The sequence below is a fragment of the Ambystoma mexicanum genome, chromosome 10, assembly GCF_040938575.1.
Source record: "Ambystoma mexicanum isolate Mex_15411 chromosome 10, UKY_AmexF1_1, whole genome shotgun sequence".
Classification (NCBI taxonomy): Eukaryota; Metazoa; Chordata; class Amphibia; order Caudata; family Ambystomatidae; genus Ambystoma; species Ambystoma mexicanum.
In genome coordinates this window covers 1,568,494,069-1,568,516,491 of record NC_090932.1, presented here as the reverse complement: position 1 = coordinate 1,568,516,491, position 22,423 = coordinate 1,568,494,069, and the positions used below count along the sequence as shown (strand labels likewise).

General features: G+C 46.9%; 1 protein-coding gene across 4 annotated transcripts in view; it reads left to right on the top strand.

Annotated features, from left to right (window-relative positions):
• SMPD4 (sphingomyelin phosphodiesterase 4) overlaps window positions 1–22,423 on the top strand; it is a 669,498-nt gene that overhangs the window by 70,620 nt on the left and 576,455 nt on the right. The gene's annotated exons all lie outside the window — the stretch shown is intronic.

Sequence of the window (22,423 nt, the reverse complement as noted above, 5' to 3'; positions counted from 1 at the left end):
AATGATTATTCAAGCTTTGGAAATCAATCGCCAACAATGGACGTCTTGTCCTAGAATTACTCAAGTACTGGGACGAAGAAGACTGAAAGAGTAATGAAGAATGGGAGAGGCAACAAGCCCAGCAAGCGCTCTAGTCTTTTTCCACAGACATCTGTGCCCTTGAAAGTTTGGAAACAAGATGCTAGAAGCTGCTGTTGGCGAGATGTTTCAACTCTCCGCGAGGCTTGCCGGACAGAAGCAGACGAGGTGCAGCCAGGCAGCTCACCAGCAAAGTAGAAGAGGCGCCGACGGTGCAAGTCGCACCACCGGGATGTCAGAAAGCTGGGAAAAGACTCCTGGGTGTTTCCTGACCGCCCCAAGCAACCCCTTGCTTACTGCAGCCTGAGGCAACGCAGGCGTGTGGGAGTGACATCTGGAGGGACTGGAAAACTAACAGGAAACAGCCACAAAGGCAAACCTAGTGGTGTACCTTCAACAAACGACCACGAGAACACCAGCAAGATCTGGTGAGTCAGCCCAAAGATAATGGGGACCCTGCAGTGAATCTGTGATCGTGCCAAATCCCATTAACCGTAGAAAGAACTGCAGAAAAGAGCAAGCAAAGAGAATAACTGTAAAAAGGGGACAATAATTAAAACCCCTGTCAGTATGTGAATGCATGGCATGTAAATGCATAGGAGCAACAAATTGAAATGTATACCAAGAGCATGTATTATCCTACCAAGTGAATATACAATTGTGGAAAAGGATAGACATCCTGTGTTAATGCAAGAAACCCTGGCTGGAGATTATACCAGGCAATTATGTTTGTGAATAAGAGAATCCCTGGATGGAAAGTATCCCAGGTAATTACAAGTGTGCGATAACAAGAAGCACTGGCAGGAAAGTATACTGGGCAATCACAAGTGTGTGAATCTGAGAGGGTTTGACAGTGAAGTATACCAGGCAATCGGAAACGTGTAACTTCAAGAAGCCCTGACAGGAGAGTATACCAGACAATGGCAAGTGTATAGGGAACAAGAACTTGTAAGAAGAGGAATATCGGAACTGTGTTTAGCATATTAGGAAAAGCCAAGTCCTGACAGAATGAATTACAAAGTTAAAAAGCTTTTGTTGTGACAGTGCTATTGTGAGCCAAGAAAGACACAAGGAACTGTTGTATTCGTTGAAGAGAAATCCAGGAGTTGGGAACTCCCTTTTTTGAACAAGAACTCTTCATACATAAAGAACATTTGTGTTTGAACTATTTATTATTCTTTTATGAAGAGCTTTGCAGGAGCTTCAAAGGTTAAAGATGTTACCCTTTCCACCTTAGTTTAGTTTTAGTTTGAGGGTCACTAATATAACCTTTGGACACGAAGACAGTTTGATTTTGCCATCCTGACACAGACAGATCCTTAGTTTTGATTCATGTAGGAAAATTCCTCTTAGAGCAGGGTCAGAGAGGCCTTTTCCCAACCCCTTTTATTTTCAATAAGTCTTTAACCAAAAACATGGATAACTTGTGTTGAGTTTCTTGACTCTTCATATATGGTGTCAGTCGTGGGATTTTGATCCAGCTGACATAAACTGGGGAACCCGTCAGAAATCCTTGTTAAATATCCCTCATATCATATTAGGCTGAGTGCTTACCCCAATCCACATTCTTTGTTATGGGTGTCTGGGTGAAGTGAATGGCCCTTCTGCGTGATTGGCTGACTGAGCAGCCCGAGTGAATGGGGAACAGATGTGCAGATCTAGGGGCCGCTCACTTACCAATTTTTTCAGAAGCTGAAGCAAGAAGAAGCTGTTCCCTGAAACCCAGCTGGAGGAGAAGTCTACTGCTGCATTTTCTTTGGTAATCCAACAGTTGCTGTGTTCTTCCAAGGACCGATCCAGAGAGGACCTGCAAAGGAGACCTCTCCCCGAGCTACGAGGGACCATTGTGCAACCTGCTTCTCTTCATCGAAGTACCCTGGCAACCAATCCTGTGTGCCTGCTGTCCGGACAAGAGGTCTTTGTGAGTCCTGAAGAGGAGCGCCCCGACAGTCGTCTAGGGTCCGGAGGTGCATTTCATGACCGCTATAAGCCGTTTCTGTCTACCGCCCAGAAGAGGGGGGTACCCTGGCATAGTGCTGCTTTACACCCAGAGCTGCGAAGTTCACAGCTGCCTAAGAATATTTCAAAGGACCTCCTTGCCATCATCACTGACCACTTTTTCCCACCTGAGAGGTTCCAGAGTTGTTTGGTGCAGAGGAAGGTCCGCCGGTGGGTTTCCCACCACGAAAAGCTACCGAAGACTTCCCGAGGGTCCAGACTTGGTGAGGGTCAGAGGCCCACTACAGAGGTCGAGTCCAGGTTGCCAGAAGCCGTCCAGAGGTCTGTGCTGCGGCTGTACTGTAACACTGAAGAACCGAAAGTCGGACAACTGCGTAAAACCTGACACCAAAAGTGACCTAGGCACCCGTCATCGCCATAAGTCCCCGAAGTCTCATCTGCCAAGCCTTTAAGGAGCCCATAGCAAGTTTCATCTTCACAGGACTTCTGCAGTCATTCAAATCTTCGACCAAAGGAGAGCACTGCGAAGAGCAAAACTGCTGTACTTCAGAAATACTTTGGTTCCATTTTTCTCGTGGACTCATCCCAGTGGCTCCTCCTTCCAAGGGGGAACGATCCTCGGAGGGAATCGTAGAGTGAAATGGAGAACCTCTGCCACGTTGCCTTTCAAGGCACCAAATGTACTGTGACGAGAAGAGCATCTTCTAGCCTCTGGAGTAGTCCAGGGGTCCCAGATTCATTTTGGATCCTGTTCTCCTGTGGCCTCTCAGGTAATTTGGGGTGGTAGAACCTTTTAAAAGAAAGTACTTGGTTATTGGACTGGGTTGGAAAAGACAAGAGAAGTTCCTCTCTAATTTATCCCTTACAGGTTGCCCGTGTGGGTGGATTCTCACACAGAATTGTGCATCTAGTCTAAAGAAAGAATTCTGCCACTGTTCACAACTAACCTGCCTTCTTTCCCTATTCTATGCTGATACACCTCACTTAAGAATTCACATGCCTATTTAAAACTCTGCAGTTAGTGCATCTATTGCTGGTTTTAAATATTGTGTGGTACCACATAGAAGGTATATATTTGCCATTCTTTGAATAAATATTCCAAGTACAAAGTGTTATTATTTATATGTATATATTTCTGGGTAGGAAACCTTATTTAGTATAAAGAAGCTGTTATCACCTACCGTAGTGTGTGGACATTCCTTTGTGGGGGCTTTAGGGAAACACTGTACTCAAGAACCAACCTGCATCCCCTCCTGAAAGCTTATGCCTGGCTGCTCATCCATTCTACCAAATTGAGAGCCTTGCTGGAGTGTTCTGTGTCTTTACCCTACCGTATAGGAGGTAGAAGTACAGCTAACCCCTCCAGTCTTTACAGGAGTGAGGAGAAAGAAAATCTATGGTGTAGAGAAAGGGGCGAAATTAAGCCACAAGAGTAACAAACTCATCAGCCCATCTCCATAATATGTTTCTCTTGCGGACACTCTGGGCGTTTTGCCAGACAATGCCCCTCTAACAAAAAAGAGAAACCTATGGCAATTGTTACATGACAGCAAAAGATTGGGACAAAAGTGACTCTTTAGAAGAAGCAATTATTGAAGCTGCTAGTAATTTCATTTGTGGTGTTACGCCATTTAAGACTAAGCTACAGTGAACGGGGTACTGGTTAAAGCCCTAATTGACTCTGGTAGTAAGCAGACGGCCATAAGATCCAACTTCATATCCACCTGGGACCTTAGTAGGGGCACCCCAATACAAATTAGCTGTGTCCATGGAGATGAGGCTGTATATCATAAAATCATAGTTACAATCAGTGTTCAAGGGAAATCCACACAAATAAGTGCTGCTATCACCGTCGGGCTACCTGAGGGCAACATAATTGACACAGACATGCAGAAAAATGCTGCTGAGACCTCCCTTCCCTACTCCCCATCCGATTCCTGGGAAGAAGATGGTTTTATTTTAGATGGTCTTATTTCAGATGGTCCTATTTTGAAGGTGGGAAAATGAGTCTAAAGAATACACTCCTCGTATGGGGGAGGAGGGGAGGACTACTGACCAACATCCAAATAACCCTTATGTAGGATCCCGGTCTTAAGGGGAAGGGTCTCTGATGAATCCAATGGAGTCATCGCTGATCTTTCAGTGGTGACCTCCTCCAATATGGCCAGGGGACGGCAGCCACTACCTGATCCTGACCCTGAGGGCAGCTACATGAGGTGCAGATCGCATGAGATGAGACCACCTCGGGGTACATGGCATAGCTTCTTTGGATGAGACCTGGTATCCCCCATTTGTCCTTGAGGGTAATCCTCCCATACCCAAGACCCTTATGGCCTATTGTCATTCCTCTACACCTCCCCCTTTAAAGAATAGGGAAAACCTTTCCTCACACCAAATGAGCCAAACCTCCAACCTTGATATATTTTATAGAAATTACAACACCACCTTCTCCAGGTCCCTTTTTCAATCATCCACAAATACTTTACCATTTAAACCTATTGAAAGTGATTATTCAATCTTTGGAAATCAGTCACCAACAATGGACATCTTGTGCCAGAATCATTCAAGTACTGGGATGAAGAAGAGGGAAAGACTAATTCAGAATGGGAGAAACCACAAGCCCGGCGAGCGCGCTAGTCTTTCTCCACAGACACCTGTGCCAGGGAAATTTAAAAGACAGAAACAAGATGTTAGAGCCTGCTGCTGGCGAAACAACGTTTCACCTTTCCGAGGCTCAAGCGGGCATGTGGGAGAGATGCAAGGGACTGGAAAACAAACTGAAAATAGCCACGAAAGGAAACCAGGTGGCGTACCTTCACTGAATGACCGCGAGAATCCCAGTAAGAACCGGTGGGTCAGCCCAAAGATGGTGGGGACCCCGGGGTCTATCGGTGATGGTGCAAAATACCATTAACCGTAACAAGATCCACAGAAAGAGCAAGCAAAAAAACTAACTGTAAAAAGGGGAATATAATTAAAACCCTTGTCCGTATGTGAATGCATGGGAACACCAAATCGAAATGTATACCAAGAGGATATATTATCCAACTAAGTGAATATACACTTGTGGAAAATGATAGGAACCCTGTGTGAATGCAAGAAACCCTCGGTGGAGATTATACCAGACTATTACAAGTTTGTGAATGCGGGAATCCATGGCAGGAAAGCATGCCAGGCAATTACAAGTGTGCGAGAACAAGTAGCCCTGGCAGGAAGAGCACACCAGGCAATCGGAAGTGTGTAGGGAACAAGAACTTCTAAGTAGAGGAATATCAGAACTGTGTTAAGCATATGAGGAAAAGTCGAGTCCTGACAGAAAGAATTACCAAAGCTCGAATGCTTTGGTTGCGACAGTGCTATTGTGGGCCAAGAAAGACCCAAGGAACTGTTGTATTCGTTGAAGAGAAATCCAGGGGAAGAGAACCCCCGTTTTGGAACAAGAACTATTCATACATAAAGAACTTTTGTGTTGGAACTATTTATTCTTCTTGTATGACCACTTTTGCAAGAGCTTCAAAGGTTAAAGACCTTTGCCGTTTCACCTTTATAGTTTAGTGTTGGTGTGAGGGTCCGAATTGAAGTTTTGAACACAAGGTTAGTTTGATTTTGAGATCCTGACACAGACTGATCCTTAGTTTTGGTTTCGGTAGGAAAATTGCTCTTAGAGCAGGGTCAGAGAGTACTTTTCCCAGCCCCTTTTATTTTCAATAAATGTAAAGAATGGCTAACTTGTGTCCAAATTCCATTCCTGACTCTTTACAATACGCACCATTGAAGTATAAATGGTAAAAAGTAAAGTTAATTTCCACTAACAGTCATAAATTGCTCGTCCCTAGCATGAATGTCAGTTCTCCACATGGACACAGAGCAGCATTGTTTAGTCGTCAATGCCAGTGGTGAGTTGAGATTGTGGCTAGCATACTGTCTTGAGTGCCTCTGTTCAACCCTAACCCCTGGACCCTCAACTCGACCTCAGTTGAGGCTGTGGAAAGTGGACCTGAGGTCATTAGTCCTGTTCATGCTTATACGCACCCCAGGCAGTGTCGTAGCACTAGGGGACAGCATGCCTGAGTGTGTATGCCTGTCAGCATGATTGAACCAATACAGTCAGGAATGTGTGAAGTTCTTTAGATATAAAGAGACGCCATTCTGCCGGTCCGATCGCACAGCGAGTAGAATGCTCGCTTTGACATCTGTGCAGAGCCTGCTGACGCAGTTTTGAATCCCGGCAGGGCCAAACTCAGCCTTTCATCCTTCTGAGGTCGATAAATGAGCACCACACACCGAGGGTGGTAATAAGCAGTGCTCAGATACCTGATTGTTCGTAGCGCTATATAAATGCTAAATTAATATTATTATTCTAATGCATTACTCTGAATTATGCACTTGACACTGGGGGTATTAGGTTAATGTTTTTAATATCACACCTATCTTCTACAAGCTCTAATTTGCATTGCACATGCCAAAACAGAAACAAATCTAAAATAACCTATCAAAATGCCTTTGAACAAAACTGCAGTATGAACGAAGAACATGGTTGCATTAATGGAAAAAGAACAAGTGGTCATTTAGTTTAACAGTTTGAGTGATCAGGGAGCTATACTACTACGTCATACACCTTATAGGCTCAAATGCACCCAGAAAGGCCCCACATTTAACTCGCGCTTTAGAACAGAATGTGCTGCACGTGAACCTATGCCTTCCAAGGAGCCACAGGTCCTGTTCAGCTGGGCCTGGCTGCCTCTTTCTTGCCTCTCTCTGGAATCGTTGGCAGACCTCCCCCCCAGCCCCCTAGGGTTGTGTGAATCTGCTGCTCAATGGGCGAAAACCTTTCTCCCCATTTCTAATTGCGCTTCATATGTAAAAATTGATCTGGTTTTCTCCTCACATTCACTATTTGGGAGGTTAAGGCCTAAGCTTAGAGTGTCACTTTGTTTGTTCAACATACAATGTTCTAGGTGCAAACTATAAGTGACTATCTCCATTGCATTCAATGGCTTTTGGTTCAGCGAAGGGTTAAGGCCTGTCATCTGCTTCTTGGTGAACACGGACGTGCTATTTGCGCTATTCCTAATTCCTGTTCTTGACCCCTTATCAGATGTAATGGCAGCAGCTCTTGCACCTGCTGCATGCAGTTAACACAGGAAGCTATCACTTGTGGTTAGGTTCCATGCTAGAACAGGAAGACCCGATTTCCTGGCCTTCGCCTTTCGCTAAAGCCAAAAAGAATATATTTCTTAAAGCAAGTGTTGTATGCATCTGCTCTTTGTCAAATGCATGTGCATTATATTCAACGAACATGTGTAGCAACGCCATTAGCACTGAACAATTCCTTTTCGCCATTGAATGTTTTACCTGCAAGTGGCCTGATGTGAACAAAGCTGTTTTACCAGGCATGTTGTCCACGACACCCCTCTTCCCCCCCCCCCCCCCCCCCCTCAAGATACTTTGTCACAGATCAAAGATTTGTTGCCCTGTGAAGCATTCAATAACCCTATCAGGAGCTACATTTAGGTTGAGGAAAATGCATTGAGTGCATGCAGAAATAGACGTGTACCACTGAATAAAGGTGAAACGGGCAAAATAGGGGTGATGAGTGGGGCATTTGTGTAGAAAGTTGTGGAACCTTTAATATGGCCAGGTATAGAGTGAGTGTGTTGAATATAGTGGTGAAGAGACAATTATAATGTAACAGCCAGGTTCAGTCCCTGTCGTGGGAACTGCTGAAGTACTGCTATATTAAAGTGAGGCCTAGTCTGCCACTAGCCGTGGGGGAAGAAGCAGCGCCCTATGGTAATGGGTCCCGAATCACTTTCCCATCCCATGCTCCACCAGGTGAGCTGAACGGGGAGGCCTTCAGGCTTGAGAGATAAAACCTAATTGTATTGTGTCGCAGGCCTGCAAAATCCTAAAGGAATGTGAATGGCCGAAGGACAAAACCTGTGGTCCTGAACTGCTGAAAAAACCCAACCCAAATTTAGGGCACTAGCGCTCCCAGGATAACGGTCATCCTATTTAAACTGCCAGAGACCCAGATGCCCACAACCAGAGCACCTAAATCCCTCACAACTTGGCTGATTAGTGTGATCCCAGAGAGGCCCAGGTGAAGCTCCAGGAAGGGGTAGCTGGCAAGGGGTGAAGCACAGTGCAAGATGTCCTGTTATTTGTACTACAAGGTGCAAGGAGTAATGCCAACACATTTTGTTCTGCGCTGAGGAGACATGACTGGGGCACCTGCGTGTCTAAGATCACGAGAAGCGCTTCTTTATTCCAGCGGGCCAATTTGACCTCGCAAGTATCCACTGAGCTCATGTCAACTACCGGGTGCACATCACGTGATTCAGCACAAGGGAAGGGTAACTTTCTCAACTGCCCACCAATCGTGTAAACGGAACCCAAGACAGCAGGGGCCATAAGACCATGTGTGGGTGGTGGGGGGGGGGGGGAGCGAAATAGATTAGATGTGGCCAATCATTTGCGGTTCTATATGGGATTCATAGTATGTACATAGGGGGTAAGGAATGAATACTGCATACAGTGTGCATCATGAGTGGTGACCATATGCCTTTAAATGTCCCGTTTGCTTTGAGCTAACCAATGTGCTCCATGGCAGTTGTGTTTTACGGCACCCTATGTCACCTTTTTTCTTTGTGTATACAAAACAGACCTTGCTACCCTTCAAGAGGGGCACCAAGCTTTTTCTTCAGATGATTGTTTTTTTTGTCTTGTTGTCTGGTGGTCTACCCTACACATTTGGTGACCCTGACGTAAGCCCAGACCCTCTGCAGGGACAGAGGATTCCTGGCCGCACATCTGGAGGGGCTCCACCCGCCTGCAGCAACCCATCCCCCATGCACACACTGGAGAGGTTTACAGGAGCTGGGTTGCCAGAATTCCTGTCTGTTCTTTGGAAGTAGGCGTACCTCCCAGATTGTGTAGGTCATTGATTGGAACCCTGTGACAGAGGAATTCGGGAGAGTGCACATTTTGCGGGAGAAAATGTGGGTGGGGGAAAGCACCACTAGCGAGGTGACGCGGGGACTGAAGTGTGGGTGGTGAGTAGGAAGACCACGTATTCCTATTATGACCTATTTTGTATTATATGGAGTAGAGAGGATAAAGGAGTAACATGATCTTTCCTGATTGGGGGAAGAAGACCGTGCTGTATAACTAAGAAGAAAAGGGGATTAAGGGTAGAGGCCCTATATATTGAGTGGGCCTGGGATCTCTCCCCGCCAAATGTAAAGTGGGAAAGAAAAGTAGTATTGTGGTGTTATTTCTTTGTAAGATTTATATTCTAATGGTGCAAACCGAGTTGGGGTGCAGGTTCATTATGTAGAACCATTGAAGTGGAGTGAAGGTGTGCGAGGGAGCGTGGGATATATTGGTATGGGTCAAGAGTGAGGTGTGTATGTGTGGCATGTATTGGAATGGGGCCGGGCAACGAGTTGCAGTACCGCTGGAATGGAACCTGAAGTAGTAGAAGGATTTTGTATAACGATTGAATGGGGGGTGCTACCATAGAGCCGGCCACCCACTGGAATATGTGTGCAGCCCTCCCATTGTATAAGACCATGAAATATCATCGGGAGTGGGTTTCCGAGATATGGGGGGGGGGGTTGGGGGATATGTTGAAATCATGGCTAGAACAGGGGACGATCAACAAAGATGTGTTAGGCAATATGTACACGTTACTAGCGTCAAAATAAAAGGGAAAGAAACTGAAAAATACAAAGGAGGTGTTGGAATTGTGGAAGATGGAGGATTTAGAAGATGTTCTGCCTGGAGGTGTGATGATAGGGGCTGGGCCACTTCTGTCATGTGCCCCGACCCAGACCATGGCCATCACCCCTTCCATTCAGGAACTCCCTACCCCATCGGTCTTAGTGCTAGCAGTAAAACCGCCGCAAGCAACACAGGAGCCCATTTTAGGACTTTACCGCATACGTGAAGCATCAGGATACACAAACCCGATTGTCCCCTTGCCTGCCACCGCTCCTCCCCATTTGTCCTTAGAGGCCCGGCATCAGAATCTCCCCAACCCCATAGCTTCTGCAGCCTCTCACAATCCATATCAGGGGGTCCTAGAATGTTTGCCACAAAAGGAGTTGGAAGAAGCGTTGAGGACGACACACAAGGAATTGGCACGGTTATGGGTGGATAGGAGGGATGGAGAGAACTGTGAGAAACCTGAAGGTGTCTCATCCGCTAGTCCCTGGTGATCTGTCATCTAGGTGGCCAGGACACAGCCATCGCTATTGGATCCAGTTCCTGGGGGTGGACCAGTGCTGGAGGATCACCTGGATGAGGGGTATTCGGGGAGCGGAAGTGGGGCACTGAAGGGTGAGATGCGGTATCCCCTTTCCTGTAACATTTTTTGCCCATCCTACCAGGTAGGATACCTAGAAGCTCAACCCCTCCCCCTCCCCCCCCGAAACCCACTTTTCCCAACACAAAATGCTTTCTCACCGACAGTTCATCGTGAGCGACAATGGACTTGCACCAGAGCTATATATCTGACATGTCACAACACCATGGTCAGGCAATTACTAATCATTACACACACCTGACTCCCATCACACTTCCCCACACGGATAAAAGGCGGAGCACGAAAGCACACACTGACCGAGGAAAAGCACAAGAGGAAGCAGCAGTTCCAAGATAGCGATTTAACACAAGGAGGAAGGTGGCGAGACCAGAGAGGGTTTCAAGGAGTGAAGTGCCCTTGACCTCTAGAAACCCTTACTTTCTTCAGCCTTGGAAAGTGAGAAGCCAAAAACCGGGAAATGACGCTGATCTATCCTACACTGCATCAAAGGTATCTGGGGCAATCCTCCGTGTTGATAACCCAGGCCCGGAGGAGCGATTGCTGTGGTGCTACTGCCCTTGGCTCCTGCAAGAATGCTGCGCCAGTAAAAGCAGCACAGCCGGTGAGGCAGGGAAACCAATACAAAATCAACATGTGTTTGAACCAAGGTTGCAAGCGGCAACATAGTATGAAGAAATCCACAAAGGACAGTGTTTGAAGCGCATGTTATGAAAGGTGCAAACAAGTGGAAACTAAAGGAGTTAATGTATTTTGAAAAGGCCAAATAAGATATCGGGTACATAGTGGTCCGGCACCACGTGGGTGCTCAATCGAAGGGCTCTGAAAGGTATCTAACTGAATGGCAACTGCATTGTAAAAAGGAACTTTGTATCGAAGTGGCACTGTGACTGGTCGAGCTGAACCCTTTGCATATTCGAAAGTGTTTGATAAGTATAAAATGAACTGCAGTTGGTCCGAGCCCAGCTGAAGGAGACTGACTGAATGTGAAGAAAGGGATCTAAGCCCAGCGGGGGTGGATCCGGGGTGAACCGTGAGTAACCTGAGAAGGAATACTTTTGACACCGGGTAAAATAAAGGGATCTGAGCCCTGCTGAGGGGGATCCAGGGAAAGACACCCAAATCATATAATTATAAGAAGGAAAGAACTTTCTATTTTTGTTTCGTACATCAGGGTCTCTGAATCAAGAGTCTTTGGTGGAAAAGAGACTTGAGCACAGATGGCCCTGATGCTGGAATTGGAACTGTGCCCTCATGTCAAGGAAGCCAGATTGTGTGCTTGGTTCGAGTGGAACCGCCTTGCTCCATGCTGAAAACATGGGGAAAGGAGGCCAACTGCCCAAACATCCTGACTTATCATTTTGTGAACACTTCTTTCTTTTTCATGAACATTACTCCATACTATTTGTAAATTAGCGGGAAAGATTGGTAAATATTTCTTTTAGAATAGGCATTTTTATTTTGACAAGACTCCACTATGACGGTATTCTTTATTATTTGATGGTCATAGCTTTCTCCCATCTTAGATCTAGGTTTAGATAGGCATTTATCACACCCCTTTGAAAGTTCAATAAACACACTTGAACTGTGGTTACTTGTCTGTCTTACTTCAATACCATGCCTTCCTTACAGAAGGCACCCATCTGGGTGGATAAATGGAGGGCGGGAGATATCTTGTTCAGAATCTGAGACGTACATACATATTGAGAAGGAGGATAGAGGACGGGGAAGATGGTTGGATGGAAGCTTGGATTACGGGATGGTGCCGTCGGAGGATGAGGAGCAAGGGATTAGGAGCTAGATACGATGGATGAGGTAGAAGAGGCCATGTCTGCGGTATCACCCTGGGTGGAAAGCTTGTGTGGGCCCAGGTTGAGGAACTGGTGTGGGCACATGGCGGTGGCCAAGGGAAAGCAGAGGGAGGAAAAAGATGGTGGGTGCGCAGTTCCCAAACGTACACAAAGGGCCAGGGAGGGCACAGTATGTACCATGGCCGCATATGCACACAACTAATTTGATAAAGGCGCTGCCGTCCCTTACAGCTGGGGCGGGAAAATGGATTTACACGTTTGAAAAACAGACGATGGGTATACATTTGGCCGTGCATGACTTGGAAAGTTTGTTTGGCGCAATGCTAGAAGATCAGACTGATGCCATTCGGGCTAAAGCAGGTGTCCGGGGATGCGATAAGGAGATGACAGCCATGATGGAACCCACTTCAATGAAATCAGGGCCCGAGTATGGGTGGTGCTGCAACGCGCTTACCCAGACACACTGGATCTTCAGTCAATAATGCAATGCACTATTCAGGATGATGTAGATTCCGCCTATTATATTTTACAGACACACGAGATGTGGAGGGCAGAAATGGGCGAATCATGTGATCGATCAATCCCATTTTTCTATCTTGTGGTTAAAAACTGGCTCCCCAAGGAGGTGCAGAAGGCACTCCACAAAATAGTGGGGATTGAGGCAAAAGGGTGGTCAGAGATAGTCTATCGGGAAAAGGAAATGGCACAGAAGGTACAGACAAAGGAAGCAAAACTAGTATAAAAGAAATTAGCAAGGATATCAGTAGAAGGTGCGGGTAGCGTCGCTGCGAGACATGCAGGCGGAGGACAGTCCAGGCAGATGTGCAGACAGCACCTGAATTGGGTTATGGCTAAGATTGGAACGGTGGGTTTCAACCACAATATCAGGAATGGCCCCCGGGAGAGTACCAGCTGAGGTGAGGCGGGTTTGCAGGATCCCAAGGTGGGGAAGGGAAGGGTACGAGGAATGGACCCAAGAGGGATGGGGGGGAAATATGGGGCAATGGTTCACATGCCAGAAGGATGGGGCATTTCTCACGGGAGTGTAGGGGCAAGGAAGCGACTGCATATAATCAACAGGTGCCCCTGTATGCGCAAAGATCCCTAGCCCGTACCCACAGCCTTATGCCCCCGTGCTCCTTGCAGCCCCATATGGTACACCACAGCCCACGGCCAAGTCTGTTCGCCTGCCACAGTTTCTGCAGTTGTAAGCACGGACACGCATCTGCTAACACCAGCATATGCAGTACATCCTGCGCAGCAGCAAACGCCTAAAGTGCCTAGCAACAATCCAGTGCCTCATGACACAGTGACACATTACCAAGGGGCAAGTTTGTTGGTGGATGAAACCCTTTTAGTCTTCCAGAGGACAAACGCCTTCCCAGCGTAGGACAGCCCACAGAGTCTTAGCGTGCCCAATCTTGTCAGTCACTGCCATCCCAGAAGAGGAGCCCTTGCTGGGCATGGAGATGAGAGTCAAAGCATTCATTTTCATGGTGGACACAGGTGCAACAAAATCTTCTATCAGCGAGGGGCATTTCCCTTTGTTAGGTGAGGCTATGGACACTCGGGGGTTTTCTGAGGCAATAAAATCGGTACCATTTACAGAAGAGTTGCATATCAAAGTAGGGGATAGAGTACTATGGGCCCTGTTATTTTCAACAGTGTCTCCTTTCACTTTGCTAGGGGGAGATGTGCTCAGCAAGTTGAACATGACCATCTACTTCACTGAGAGAGGAGTGGTGTGTTCCATCCCAGGATTTTGCCACATAGGGGCGATGCTGGTCATACACGCACTAGGGAGTGGAGCAGCAGCAAGAGTAATACTAGTATACCTCAATCCTCGATGTGTTTATTTACAGGGTTACAGTGTTGCTGAATGCAGTGGCCAATCAGTGTTGGGGAGTACCATCTGAATTCCTGACCAGCTCAGACCCAGTAACATGTGTACAAGGGTTGTTGGTGTCCAAAGAGAAGGTCAGTCTGATGGGGACGGACACAGAGGGAGGAGAGTGGCGTACAGTCATGGGCCACAAGCCTTTAGTGTATTACAGTGGCATGTTAGATTCAGTGATGCAAGGACAATTCCACAGTGAACAAGCTCTGGCTGCGACGGCCTTTGCCATAGCGAAGTCTGCCACCATTACAATACGATGCTCAGTATTGTATGTGGAGCATGCAGTTTTTACTATCTTGGAAAGGTCCAAATCCACCCTGACTACACAAAGTGCCTCAGCATGCAAGGCCACACTGTCTAGACCAGGGGTCTCCAACCTTTACGTTTTGCTAGAATGACTTGTAGCGGAGACCAACAGCAGAGAGCTACTAGCAGGCGATATCGGGGTGGGGATATTTATAAACCTCGGAATTTTGACCATTATTATTTTGGCACGATTTACCCTCTATAAACAGATGGAATAACATGCCTTCACGTTTATAATAAGAACTTCAAAAACCTCTTTGTTGCATTATTTTTTATTAGTAGCTGTCTTGTAATTTTTGTGCCCCTTCCTTTGCATTTTATGCAGGCTTTCTACATGCTAAACTCACTATTGTTTTCCAAAAGTGTATTTCACACTTCCATAAAAAAGCAAAAGTAATTTCCAAACTGAAAAATGCAGCTTGCGTTCACAAGTTTTCTTTGAAATGTTTGTCAGAAACCACACATACTCTGTTATTTGTGTGCCCCTCTGTGTTTTAGCACAAGTTGTATTTATAAAGATGTTATATGCTTGTCAAACTGGTTAATCACAAATAAATGCTTCTGTTACTCTGACAGCAGTTTTTAGGAAATTAAACTGTGGGTTCATGGGTGCCAACTTTTTATTTTCACTACAGGGGCAGAAATATCCCCACCTCTGCCCTGAATATAAGCAAGCAACCAGCCCAACCTATACCCTGGTCAAACACAGTTTATATCACTTTTTAAGGCATTGCAAAAAAGTAATATGATTAACAACCTGTCGTTTTTAATATATAACATCTCAGCATCGGTCTGTCAACCTGGTGAGCTACCCTGGTAGGCTTTTACTGTACATCGGGTCTATGGATCACTTAATGTACTAAAAGTGGATGTAACTGTGTCATGGAAGGGATTTAAAGTGGAAATATAAAGTGTGGAGTTTGGAAAGAAGCCACATGAAAGAAATTGCACCATTTTTTAAATATTATTTTGAACATTTCCAGGCAAGCGGCAGTGCTACTGTGATATTTTCATAGCATGGTCACAATGATCCTGATCCTGCCCCAGCCCCTCTGACATCTCTGGCAAACAAGAGCAGCTTGCTTAAACAAGACAGTGTCGTGGGGGCGCACAAGGCTAACTGTGGTACTACAGGCGGTCTGCAGAACGTGACACTGACATCGGTCGGTAAATTTACAAGCAGCTCCACGTGGCTCAGCAGACATGCTCCCGCCCGCAATTGCGACGACCAGGGTTTGGATCCTGAACACGGAAAATAGCTGGAAAACACACCATAAAATAAGAAACTTAAGAGTGTTTATTTTTCGGTATCTCCAGCGCGGGTGACTGAAGCGGCTCAGGCGAGCTACTAGTCGCCCTCGATCAACTGTTTGGCAACCTCTGGTCTAGAGCTTCCATCCACATAATTTTTCTGTAAGACTGTCAACCAAGCCACCTTTCTGACTGAACCAATTACTGACTCTGCTGATGTACACGACTGTGCCCCTTATGAAGGCCCTGATGATGACATGCCAAAGGCATGCGATTGTGCTCTTGATGACAGAGAAGTGTTCTTTGTTGACGGGTTAGCCACTATTGACCAGGAGACGGGCAAGAGGCACACAGGAGCGGCAGTGGTCCGGTTGATTGACGATGAAATGAAGCATTAGTACAGAAAAGGTTGCTGATGTATTACTCTGTTCAAGCTGCTGAGCTCATTACCCTATAAGAAGCATTAGAGGCGTCCCAGGGATGTTGAGTTACCATCTATTCCGATTTCAGCCTAGGTCACCACCACAGTACACTCAGCGCTATCACAATGGAAAAGAACAGGGTTTAGAAGAGCAGATTGGTCTCCGGTTCAACATGCGGCCCTGTTAGATAGGTTGATTCATGCTCTTTCACGGCCCAATCTTGTTGCTGTGGTGAAGTGTGCCACCCAGACGAATGATACAGGCCCCATTTCTCTTAGGAACATTGCAGCAGACCAGGCAGCCAAAATAGAAGCCTTCATACTGGAGTCAGATGTTGGGAGTACACGGAGGTAGCGAGAATGCAGTTTTAATAGAGGCCCCATACACTTCACTGCCAGTAACTTGGATAACAGAGCTGTAGGGTCAAGCTCCACATTCCGAAAAACGTCTATGGCAAAAAAGAGGTGTGTACAACCTCCCACTTATCCGATGTGGAGGCAGAGCCCCACAGGTAAGGTGGTGAGGCCTCAGGAATTGGTAATGCTAGCATTTGAGCAGCTGCACCACCCCTCCTGTGTTTCAAAACGGCACATCTCTGCGGACATTCAGGAGAATTGGCATGTGTCAAATTTACAGGAACTACTAAATGTTTTCATTTCAAATGTCATGATCTTCCAAACATACAAGATGGGGCAAATGTTGCGGACGCTGCAAGGCATATAACCGTGCCCCAGCTTGTCGTTCAGAGAACTACACGTTGATTTTGCAGACGTGGGTGAACGGTGGAACACTTATCAGTATTTGATTTATTGTTTGAGGCTGGACTGTGTGCATAACCGGATGCTAAGTCAGCAGACAAATGACTAGTACGAGAAGTGTTTCCCCGCTGGGGAGTGTGTGAAGTACTTAAAGTTCGATAATGGCACCCACATCTTTATTGAGCTGTTTAAAGAAATAACGATTCTTTTAGCATAAAACACAAATTGTGCTCCATGTACCATCCTAAAGCCAACAGCGTTGTCGAGCGGATCAATGGCCTCTTAAATGCTAAGCGTCTTGTTAAGTGTCACCCTCAAATAGAACTGGGTCCATTGTTTGCCGCTGACCGCCTTCAGTATGCAAACGCAGCCCTGCACGGATCATCACCTCTCCCCTCACGAAATAGTGACAGGGCGGCGCATGTACACACCACTTTCACCTATGCAGAGCGCCTCTGATGCTCACAGGGCCATGTCCATTCTGGATGATTTTAAAATGTATTTGTCTAACCTTATGAAGTCAATAAGGATTATTTCTCGGCAGATAGCGCCAGGGCGAACAGAAGAAGAAAACAGCTCTGCACCAGAATCTGCAAGCTCCCCACCCCTTCATCTGAGCCCGGCAGACGTATGTGTCATACATTTTGTCTGCAGGTGGGGCAAACCAAGGTACAATGGCCCATTCACCATTTTCTATGCCACTTCATTTGCAGTCAAACTTAAGGTGCTGCAGTATTGGGTACACCTCTTGAATGTCCGGCAGTCATCCCCATATAGCACATACAGGAGGTTGATATGGGGGATGTATACAAAATGAAAAGGGTCTTGGTGGGAATGGTACAGTCCACACTGATGGTCTCTCACACAATTGGATGATTGTGCAAAGGACACAGGGAATTGCCAGTCACATGGCAGTGGAAACCTAGCCAGTATAAAGGGGTTGTATTTGATACAATGTCTGATGTGCACCATCCAGAATTCAGTAACGTATGGTACAACCACATGGGCTCTGCGGAAAAGCAGAGGGTGAATGGGAGCTGCTATGTTTGCTCTCTGATCCCCTACAGTCAGGACTAGTGTTTGGTTCATCTACCACTGTCGGGTTCGCAGCTTGTTCCAGCGATACGGAGTGCGTGTTAAACTGATGGACAAAGACGAAGACAGGTGTGCTATAAACCACAAAGACCCACAGTGTAAGCCACCCCCACTGCTAAGAATGGACAGTGTGTTGTTCGTATCAAACGGGTGGCAAGAAGCGGTAGTGAGCTGCACGACGGGGGGGGGGGTTGGTGGGGTACGACAAAGCGGTCCTATGGAATGTCAACAAGAACTGTCTCACTACATGGGCCACATACGTCCCGGAACTGACATGGATTGAAACAAAAGGAATGCTGGTGATGGTGCAGGCGGCAGAAGCATAAGCGTTCTATTTTTGAGGACACATAACTGTTCCAGTAGGAACCAACAGCAAATGCAACAAACACTATACACTCCAGATCTATGCAAGGGCACAGCAGCGCTTATGGACATCTATTTGGTGTGTGGTCATCAAGCGTACATGCATCTCCCACCATCATGGAGAGGAACATGTTCACTGGCAACATTACATTCAGCCATCCAAGTGGTTCCTGAAGCTCACTTAACCATAGCACGAAAATCTGTCAAAGCCCAGTCGAAGCAACCCATATCCCAGCCTTCACAAGTAAGAATAAAGAAACGCTCACTAAAGAGACAGAAGAGGCAATCCAACTATCTGAAGACTCCTCCAAACTGTTGAAAGAGATTCCAGACAAGTACGCCGATATACCAAGATAGAGGTGGTCTTCGCATCTCTTATGGTATCAGGTGTCCAGGCCGCAGTTAATGAAAAATGACTTCAAATCATCAGATGGGAAATTATCCAGTTGGCGAATGACAGAGCAATGTGATAAACCTGAAGGTATTCTCCCAGTAAGACTTTGAGAATCCCTTATTCAGGTGGCCAGGACATGGGGGTGGATCAGTGGGTAGTATCAGCTGGGTAGAGGACCCCTCGGTTTATGCTCTGTGGAATACCTAAGGTGAGGCGCGGTAACATGACAGGGAGGATGGTGAGGGGAATGAATTCTCTGAAGCTTTCATAAGCTATACCCGCTCATCATCTCTTCCACCCATTGAATCTTCCTTAGCCAAAGCTAGTAAAGCCAACCCCGCAAACCCTTCCAATCCTATCCCTCTGATCATTTTTTCAAATTCACCAACCCTTCTGTGTATGTCCCAAATCCCTACAAAACCTACCCTCCCGAGGTCACTACAAACCCTCACATATCACTTCTTTCCCTTCAGACCCTGTAGGATATCTGGAAATTATACCACCGACTTTATCGAACACTCCAAACACTTTCTTTTCTGACGCAAACACTTTCTCCTGAGACACAAGACAACAGACTTGTAAAAGAACGGTTTACTTGACATGTGCCATCCCCAGCGCCAGGCAATTGACCTGAACCACACACACCTGACAGCCCTTTCCTTTCTCCATCGGGATAAAAGGTGGAGCAGGAGAGCGCAGTACGAGAAAGGCGAGCATGGCAGTCAGCACAACGAGACGGCTTGGCAGGCACAGCAGTTCAAGCGAAAGAGAAAGGCGTCAGGAATCGAGAGGGTGGCGAGGAGAGAAGTGACCTTGCCCTTTCGTCCCAGACCCGCAGAACCTTCGTGAAAGAGAGCCTAAGACTGTGAACAATAGCACAAGTGTTTTGCAGCAGATGCCAACGGTACACGGGGCAAGCTTACGCCGACAAGCAGGAGGGAGGGAAGCGCCTGTGATACCGGCTTGACTCTGATGAACAAGAAAAGCCAAGCGGTTTAACACAGCTGGTGAGTCGAAGGGGAAGCGATAAGAACCGGGCTGTGTTGATTGAGAATCGCAAAGTGGCATGTTTGAACCAAGGTCTATGAAATGTGAAAGAACTGCAAACAATGTAAAAGGGGAAACCAGTTGCTAAGGGAAACAAGGCATCACGTAGGTGCTAACTCAACACACTCTGGTCGAGCCCCATATGAGAGAAACTACAGATACCAGAGGGACATAGGAGAGCCAGCAGAATATGTCAGTCGTCATACTGAGGGTGAAGCAAAATCCCTGTACAATTGAAAGACTTTGATCTATAAACTGTTTGAAAGCAAGAAAAGTGAATCCCTGCAGTGAGCAGAAACCAGGGAAGTGGATCCCGCCATATGAGAAAGCCAGGGAAGTGAATGCCAAAAATACAAGGGAAGGTGAAGTTGGTATGGGTCTGCGCCCGATTTAGGGAGATCCAGGGGTGAAGCTTTTGCCCAAAGTTGATTGAAAAAGAACTGTCAAATATTTTGTGGAATGAGATGTGTGAGAAGGGTCAGCGCCCAGAAGAGGGGGACCCAGGGTTGAACCCATCACCCAGCGAACATTGTTTCTGAACTTTCTGTTTGTTAAAGGAACCTTTGTATTATTATTTGAACACGACAGGTCTTCGATGGCAAGAGACTTTCAAGTGAAACGAGACTTGGCCATCAACAGCCTTGATAGCTGAAGGCGCTAGAGTTAAAAGCTGAACTGTCATCGCATGCTAGAAAAGCTTGAGAGTGTGTCCTGAGAGGTGCCATTAGAACTGTCATCTCGTGCTGGAGAAGCCCAATACTGTACTTTGGTCCAAGCTCCCATTTTACCCTGTGTCCAAAACGTGGGGAAGGGAGACCCAGGCTACCGCATCCTGACCTATTATTTGAGAACACTTCTTTCTTTTCTTGAACTATCCCACACCCCTTTTTGCAAGGTTTGTCAATAGGTTTCTTAGTATAGGCTCTTTTGACACAACACCACAAGGACTGCCTTATTTTTCATTTGATGGTCGATGATTGCTCCCATCTTAGATTTTTTGTTTTTTAAACTTTTATTTTTGTTGGCAGTGTCAAATAACATTCACACACATCAGAGCAGCAACACGCGACAAAATCATTACACAACAAGGTACAGTGGCGCATAAGGACAGTGGGAGATGGCCGCGTAAGAGATGCGGCCCCTCAAAGCATCCGGTATAATGGCATATAGTAAAGTTGATTAGGGTGAGTCGTCTGCAGAGGAGGGATTATCAAGGCCATTGAGAGAGCTGTTAAAGGCAGTCCAGATATTTTTAGGCCGAGGCCGGGTCGGGAGGGTATTGAGGTATTCCTCCTCACAGTTCCGAGACCAAGTCAATAAATTCAACCATTTCTGGAAGCATGGAGGGGCAGAGCACTTCCAGGTCTGTAGAATACACTTTTTAGCAATTATACAGCTCACATTTAGGAACTTAGCCTCCCCTCTGGCTCCCCCGGCCCCCCACATCCAAACAGTACACCCAGCGGGTCAGGCTCTATAACAGTGTCACAAATTTCTGACAGGGTTTTCAGGATCTCCTCCCAAAATGCAGCTAGCCGCGGGCATCCCCAGAACATATGCAAATGGCCCGCCTCCTCCACACCACAGCGAGGGCAGAGCGTTGGATCACAACGGCCAAAACTGGAGATCCCACGCGGGCTGTAGTATAACCTGTTTAACAATTTATACTGGTTGGTGCGATATCGAAAGTTCAGGGAGACTTTATTAGTGTGGGAGCACATTTTCCCCCACATTTGGTCCGTGAGCTCCACTTCGAATTCAGACGCCCAGTCATCCCGGGGCCTAGAGGGCTGTAATGGGGCAGCAGTGAGGAGGCGTTTGTATAAGGAGGAAACCACCCCACGGGCCCCACCCGAATTGGCAATGTAGGAAATCCCAGGGGAATCAGGAGGTTCATTGGGGAATTCAGGCCATGCGCCACGGAAGGCAGCGCGAAGTCTATAGTATTGTAGTAGTTCCATTGGTGATCCCGAATGCCCCTGCTTCCATGTCTGCAGAGTTATGAACAGCCCATCCGGATAGAAGTCTGTTAAGGCTAGGTATCCCAGGGCCTGCCAGTGTCGTGCCAGGGCTATGTCGCCTGTGGGTTCCAACCCAGGGAACCACCAAGCGGGGAGCCACTTGTAGTATGGGTGTTCCTCGGCACCCACAGCAAATAACCGCCTCCAGGCCAGCAAGGTGGTCCGGACCGGGTCTATGGTGGAGTCTGCTTCATATCGTCGGTGTAAGATAAAAGACCTTATGTTGGTGTCAGAAGCAGCTAGGGCTTCCAGCTTGACATCGGGGTGAGGAGGGGGAACCAGGGTACCAGTAGGAGGCAAACTGTGCCTGCACTGCGATCCAGTACCGTGTCAGATCCGGAGCGGTGAACCCACCTTTGCCGTAGGGAAGAGTCATGGCCAGCCATTTTTTACGCACGGCTCCCGAGTGCCATAGAAACTGAGCACAGAGTTTATGTAGACCTGCAAAGTACTTCCCACCGGGCCATACAGGGACATTTGTGAATACATACAACAGTTTAGGGAGCAGTATCATTTTCACCAGTGATAGTCTACCTGCTAATGATAACGGAAGAGAGCGCCAGCGCGCTATCTTGGATTCCGCCAGTTCAGCTGCAGCCAGGTAGTTATTAGCTAGGAGAGCGTCTTTGGTCAGGGACACCTGAATTCCCAGATATTTAATCCCGTCGGGGGACCAGCGTAAAGGGTACTCTGTG